The sequence below is a fragment of the Mytilus edulis genome, chromosome 9, assembly GCF_963676685.1.
Source record: "Mytilus edulis chromosome 9, xbMytEdul2.2, whole genome shotgun sequence".
NCBI lineage: Eukaryota > Metazoa > Mollusca > Bivalvia > Mytilida > Mytilidae > Mytilus > Mytilus edulis.
The window spans coordinates 48,202,506-48,210,823 of NC_092352.1; positions in this window are offsets into that span (position 1 = coordinate 48,202,506).

Below are 8,318 nucleotides of genomic sequence, written 5' to 3' on the forward strand. Positions count from 1 at the left end.
GAAGGAAGATGTGGCATGAGTGCCAATGAGACAACTCTGCATTCGAGTCAAACTTTATAAAAGTAAACCATGTTAGGTCAAGCTGCGGCCTTCAACACGAAGTCTTGGCTCACAGCGAACATGAAACTATAAAGGACCCCAAAAATTACTAGTGTAACACCATTTAAACGGGAAAACCAACTGTCTAATCTTTTTTAAATGGAGAAATGAGAAATCCACTTGTTTAAGACAAGTTATTGGTGGTATATGTACTGACTGCATTGTTTTCGATTTGCAGAACATTTGCCATAGATTTGGAAACAACAAAAATCCATCATACATTTGGAGGTTACAAAACTTGCCATAGAATAGGATTGTAAAAAATCTTCCATAGATGTGGGATGGCATGACATCACATTCGCCATATTTACGAATGATGTCCTTATACCGGTGATAAAATTTAGTACATGTTTTGACCAGTTTGTGATATCGAAAACCCTGGTGTAATAATTTTTCAGTAATACATAAATTTCTCTATCTTCCATAGATTTGAGTCCTACTTATATATCATAGAAATAATGAAGAATTGGTTAATAAAAGCAACAGTTGTATACCCTGTTTAAACGCCATAAATCGATTGAGAGAAAACACATCCGGTTTCAAATTTGAGCGTCACTAATAAGTCTTTTGTAGACGAAACGCGCGTCTAGCGTAAATACAAAATTTAACCCTAGTATCTATGATGAATTTATTTAGAATAAAGATTCAATTTTCCTTTCACGATTTAAGATTATTTATTCAATGTTATATTCTAGCAAACCCATGTCCTACAATCAATGTTCCGGCGAACGGAGCTTTAATTTGCAACAACTGGAGAACTGAATATGGTCAGTTTTGTATATTTTTCTGTAAAGAGTCTTACACAGTACCACGTGGCGTTATGGTGGATAACTTTTATGTTTGTGGAGCTTCTGGAAATGGATGCCTTCAAATACAATTCCAGATTGTTCAGGTAAAATATGAGAATGAGACGATTTATTGACTATACTGGGATGATAAAAATCTATGTTTTGTTAAACATTTTCTAAAATAGTTTGTTTTCGTTCAGTTTTCATATTTCCTGTATGTTTATGTTGATTCTATAGACAACTAAAAACAATGTATATGGTAAAATCATAGAAATACGCATTGAATCTGAAAAAAGGGATTTTTCACAGTAATATATTTAAGAGCATGCTTATCTATTAATGTAAGGTTAATAAATATTATAATATTAAAATCATAAAACATATTCTGAACTATTCTACACAGCGCGTTTCAATTTATCATAATAAGACAATAACAATCAAAACCAAGGAGTAAACAAAGACTCACAAAACCAAGGGACATTTCCATGAACAGTTATAAATAATAAATAAGAAACAACACGAACTCCACTAAAAACCGGGAGTTTTAAATAAAGATAACTCTACTTATGTCAAGAGACTATAAAGATGTGTAACATTTTTTAAATGTTTTATTTCAGTAACGGCTACAAATTTACATGCAACTGGCGGATACAGTATTAGTCCAACATATTCAAACTGTAATGATGATCAAAGGGAAATGCAGGAGAATATCATACAAGAAATCAGCCAATTAGATTTCAGACATTTTTGTAAAAAAATTTAAACAAGAATATATCCAAGAAAATGTGTCAGTGCAGTGTTAAACGACAGTTTGGAATACACGTTCTCTTATGATTAACTTTGTACAAAATGTTATGACTATTCAAATAAACCAAAATATTATAATATATCACACTTAACGTTCGTGCTATGTTTATAATTAAGAAAAGCCATCACAAGCAATCTATAGATTAAACAAAAAAACAAAAGTTAAGCGTACACATTTACTCCCAAATCGCATACTGATGAACTAATACGACAACAAAAATCTAAGGTAGAGCTCAAATCATTTTGTAAAATCGTTTATTTGTATGCAAATCATGTCAAAGCTCATCAAAAGTGTTGTGGCTCTCTCCAAGATATTCGGTTAGATAATATAAGAAAAATGAATGTTGTTGAATAACACGGGTATATACGGGTTTAATAGGACCCAACAGGGAAAATGTGAAACATTTGAAACGATAAAAATAACAGACTTATTTATAACAAAATAGCATTGACATACTTGAGGACCAAAACGTCTGAAAGGTTTTGACAAATACAGCTAATATAAAAAAAAAGATGACGTTGTATCAGTGTCAATGAGATAACTCTCTATCCAAGTCACAACGTATATACCAAACTCTATCTAAACATCACTTTTCCTGTGTTGACTTGGGTTATCATGGATATGTCCATAAGTATAAATTATGTGTTAACAAAAGTTTAAATTTTTAAAATACTTAGGCTTTTGTACCTCAGGAATAGATTATCTTAGCTGTATTTGGCAAAACTTTTAGGAATTTTTGGTTCTCAATGCTCTTCATTTTCATACTTTTTTGGCCTTTATAACACTTTTTGGTTCGAGTTTCACTGATGAGTCTTATGTAGACGAAACGCGCGTCTGGCGTAAATATAAAATTACAATCCTGAGATCTTTGATGAGTTTAATCTATGTGTGCATGTAGAATATATTTCTAATTAATGAATTAGTTCTCATTAAGATGTAATAAGTATCCGATAATTTATCATATTTTGCGTAATATATGTTAACAACTTCGGAATATGACATTCACATATATTTTTATCATCTTATTTACCCATGTTTCCTAGACATTTATACGAAATTCTGACGTCGAAAGTTATAAGGATGACAAAATTGGATAGAAGCTTCTGGAATAACGTATTGGCTATAGTGTACTGTTTTGTGTTTGTGCGTATTTGTGTTTGTGTTAGGCGTTATTACACTTCTTTCATGTATTTGTCTAGAGGGATCGAGTAAACTAGATAAGTTACATTAGATTTCTGCTTCATTTGAGTTATAGCATAATGGTATACACCATATCGATGTTAGAAACAAATGCCTTTCTGAGTAGAAGGACGAATGCTGTTGGACGTTTTTTTATGCATACCACAACTTGAAACAGTGTATTCTTGACAGCACAATTAATGTTTTTAACCGGCATATTGTACCTCAAATTAAAAATGTTTTTTTTAATAATTTCCAGGATATTGCTTTAATAGAGAGCCATTCTATATAATTGGAAGATGCATTTTCTGTGACATAGTCACTTGTTTCAGAATATTTCCCCCTATATACATAAATGGCATATTAAGGTATCATAAAGGAAATTTTCATTCTGAAACGAGTGTCTGTGATCTGTGATTTAGAGCAGTTTGTCTCATCGCTCTCAGAAAATTAGTGATGATGAAGGCAGATTTGACCTTGCTTATTTTTGACGTATAAACACGGTACGAATACTTACTGATAACAAAAACATAGTTATAAGATAACAACATACTTCTTTATATTGGTATATATTAATTTTAAACATTTCAAAAAAAATAAAAGAAAGTAGATAGATATACATAAATGTCTTTGATAAACTAATGAAAAATACGAGTATCTAGTACATTACAGATTTTGTAACGATTTTAAATTCAATAAAAAAACTACATGTATATATACGATAAAAGTATAACCCTGTTCAAGGTAAACAATCAACATATTGACTTTATGAAATTCAACATAGACTCATAGTTCAAATGACTATAACTCTTGTATACAAATGACACATCAATCGAATTATTTAGCTGCGAATTTGTGCGCCACCTTCAAGGAAGATTCTAAATTATCAATATAACCACAAGTTGGTAATCTATAGATACTGACGACTAATGAATGCTAACTACAGTAAAGAATATTTGTTTGAATTTTTTTAACACTTACTCAGAAAAATGCTCGAACTTCTTGACTTTCAAAGCTCATAATTAACGTGTTTACACAATGATATAATATGGTTGTTAAACATTACAAACCTGTAATCGTATAAGACACTATACACCTAGTGTGCTTCCATTAACTTATCCAAAAATATATTTATTTCAAGCCTAAATATTTCGACATGTTATTCACATTTTATTAATTTAATAATTCTAATAGTGTCACAAATTCCGGTTAAGATTTGACTAAATACCAATATCCTGATATCGTCAGGTAAATATGCTACTTTATGTAATATAGATTTTTGTCAACAAAACGACTTCAAAGATGTACGTTTGTATATTATATTTCTTAAGACAAAAAGAAAAACCCGTAACGCTAGAAATATTTATAATTATAAATAGTAAAATATATGGAAAGCCAAATAACAAACCATTGACTCTGTGTATATAAAGGTTGGATTAGATGGATTTTCCAGAATAACGTCATCTGCAATATCTACTGAGGGCAAATTAGAAATGATCCATGTAAACTTATCGCTCCTTTAAATAAACTTATTCTAAAAGGTTACCAATTCAACACTGTAATCAGATCATTGAATATTGTTTTTATTGGTATAAATATTGATTTTGTTATCAGTAAATTAAAAGCAAACTAAATATTACTAGTATGTTATACATATACACATTCATGGATCTACAATCTGTCGATACCTGTAACTTGGCATTGGACAAGGTCATGTTTTTCTCTGGCTGTTTATGACGTCTTTACACAAAATCCATTGGAATTGGATGTGTACGGATTGATAGTTTGGTCTTAGATGCTTGATTTTTTTATTAGTTGTTAGTGGCTTTGAACTAGCTGTCAGATAACTGGGAGTACTCCCAGATCTGTTCCTAGTGTCTTTTTGTTGTCGGGATGTACAAATACCCGGACACGTCCACTTGTATTTTTGTCCATCTGATGAGTTAATAGATATAGGAAGATGTGGTGTGAGTGCCAATGAGACAACTGTCCATCCAAATAACAATGTATAAAAGTAAACCTTTATAGGTCAATGTACGGCCTTCAACACGGAGCCTTGGCTCACACCGAACAAAAAGCTATAAAGGGCCTCAAAATTACTAGACGTGTAAAACAATTTAAACGGGAAAACCAACGGTATAATCTATATAAAACAAGAATGTGTCCAAAGTACACGGATGCCCACTTGAACTATCCTTTTCCATGTTCCGTGGACTGTGAAAATTGGGTAATAATCTAATTTGGCATTAAAATTAGAAAGATTATACTATAGGGAACATATGTACTAAGTTTCAAGTTGATTTGACTTCAGCTTCATCAAAAACTACCTTGACCAAAATTAAAAAGATCATATCATAAGCAACAAGTGTACTAAGTTTTAAGTTGATTGGGCTTCAGCTTCATCAAAAACTACCTTGACCAAAAACTTTAACCTGAAACTCCCCCTTTCATTTTCTATGTTCAGTGGACCGTGAAATTGGGGTCAAAAGTCTAATTTGGCTTTAAAATTAAAAAGATCATATCATAAGCAACAAGTGTACTAAGTTTCAAGTTGATTGGACTTCAGCTTCATCAAAAACTACCTTGACCAAAAACTTTAACCTGAAACTCCCACTTTCATGTTCTATGTCCAGTGGACCGTGAAATTGGGATCAAAAGTCTAATTTGGCTTTAAAATTAAAAAGATCATATCATAAGCAACAAGTGTACTAAGTTTCAAGTTGATTGGACTTCAGCTTCATCAAAAACTACCTTGACCAAAAACTTAAACCTGAAACTCCCACTTTCATTTTTTATGTTCAGTGGACCGTGAAATGGGGGTCAAAAATCTAATTTGGCTTTAAAATCAGAACGATCATATCATAAGCAACAAGTGTACTAAGTTTCAAGTTGATTGGACTTCAGCTTCATTTAAAACTACCTTGACCAAAAACTTTAACCTGAAACTCCCGCTTTCATGTTCTATGTTCAGTGGACCGTGAAATTGAGGTCAAAAGTCTTATTTGGCTTTAAAATTAGAAATATCATATCACAAGCAACAAGTGTACTAAGTTTTAAGTTGATTGGACTTCAGCTTCATCAAAAACTACCTTGACCAAAAACTTTAACCTGAAACTCCCCCTTTCATTTTCTATGTTCAGTGGACCGTGAAATTGGGGTCAAAAGTCTAATTTGGCTTTAAAATTAAAAAGATCATATCATAAGCAACAAGTGTACTAAGTTTCAAGTTGATTGGACTTCAGCTTCATCAAAAACTACCTTGACCAAAAACTTTAACCTGAAACTCCCACTTTCATGTTCTATGTCCAGTGGACCGTGAAATTGTGGTCAAAAGTCTAATTTGGCTTTAAAATTAAAAAGATCATATCATAAGCAACAAGTGTACTAAGTTTCAAGTTGATTGGACTTCAGCTTCATCAAAAACTACCTTGACCAAAAACTTAAACCTGAAACTCCCACTTTCATTTTTTATGTTCAGTGGACCGTGAAATGGGGGTCAAAAGTCTAATTTGGCTTTAAAATCAGAACGATCATATCATAAGCAACAAGTGTACTAAGTTTCAAGTTGATCGTAGATGGGACATAAAAAGCCTTTTTTAACAAATTTTTATAGTTCGTTCTTATGTTATGCTTGTCTTGTATCTGTTATTCCGTTTATTGACAATGATTTATAACACCCGTACATTTACAGTACACTACAACATTCGGTATAAATGATAACATAATGATGATATCACGGAACAAATTGTTTACACATTCTTTCCTTTATATATTTCAACTATTTCACATGAAAAATGCGAGAAAATTACCGGAGTACATCAACAATCACCAAAATACTACAATTAAAAGATGCATCCTGATTTCTGAAATTTTGTGCTGTCATCGGGCAAGCATGAAATACATTTAGTTTTGCATGCGAAAAATGCTTGTCGTTTCGAAATTTAACAATGAAATTAAAGTTACAAATCTAAAGCAACATTTATTCATGTTTTTCAGTGTTGGCCAGAAAAGTATTGTCATTAAAACAGAATTGGTGGCTTATAATTCATGTAACATATATAGTAAGTAATTTTCTATCATACATACATTCTATAAATCAATGTATGTCTGGCAGATACAGTACTTTAAGCATTTAAGCACTCACAGTTTAACAGATATATTTTGTTATTATTTATGAGTTGTAGGTTGAGGCTGTCGCCATTTCTGATAATATTTTATTTACCAGAAATAACTGTAGAAATTATTCCTTTGTATATTCTAGCAAACCCATTTCTTACAATAAACGTTCCAGCAAACGAGGTTTTAATTTGCAACAACTGGGGAACAGTTGAACAATTTGGTTTAATAACACAAATTGCAATTTGGTCAAAATTTTCAATGAGTTGCAATTGGTGGAGAGCAACACTAACAGTCAAGTCACTGTAACTTAAAACCAACTGCAATTGATTGCATCTGTCTTAATTCAGAAATCCGATGTTCAGTAGTTGTCTTTTGTTGATGTGGTTAATAAGTATTTCTCTTTTTTCGGTTTTTTTTCTATAGATTAGACTGTTGGTTTTCCCGTTTGAATGGTTTAACACTATTAATTTTTGGTTTGGGGCCCTTTTTAGATTTCCGGTGTGAGTCAAGGCTCCTAGTTGAGTACTGTAATGATTTAATTCCATATATAGTGACTTGGAATGGAGTGTTGTCTGATTCGCACTCATACTACATCTTCATATATATAGAATCACAAAAAACAAACAAACGAAGAAATTACTAAAATTATTTTAGGAAAGCATTTATCGTCTGTTCCAAGTCAGGAGTCTCTGGCCTTTATTTTTCCTATATATTTCTAAATAATATATATAGGTAGATGTTTTAATTAATATAAAACAAGTACACATTTTTATTAAAAGGTAGCTGAGGGCCGCTTCCGGGTTCTAGAATGTCTTGCTGTATTGAAGGCCTATGTGTTGCCCTTGTAGTGGTTTTGCTCTTTAATCAGGTTGTTGTCTTTGTCACATTCCTCATTTTCATTTTCAATTGTATTGGTATGTAAAACACGTAAAAGCTCTTAGAACAGTTGCGTATGTTTCTGTCGAAGTTTTCTTAATACATAATATTATATGAAAAATGGAGTGGCATAAAAACAACTGAGAAAACTGACCAACAGAGTTATGATGAAGTGGATGTATAGTTATAGGCAACCGTTCGGTCCCTGCCATATGAACAGTTTTAAAAGGCTCCGTCTGGAAAAAGGAAAAATTATTTCAAACGAGAAAACTTACTGCCTATTTTATACCAAAACAAATTACGAAAATCAAATACAACAGTAATAAACGAACTATAACCATTGCTCTACCGGTTCCTGACATGTGACAGGCACATTAAGAATGTGGCTGGCTTAAACATGTTATTAAGCTCTCAACCTTGGGCAGTGGTGTAACTATACAACACAAAAA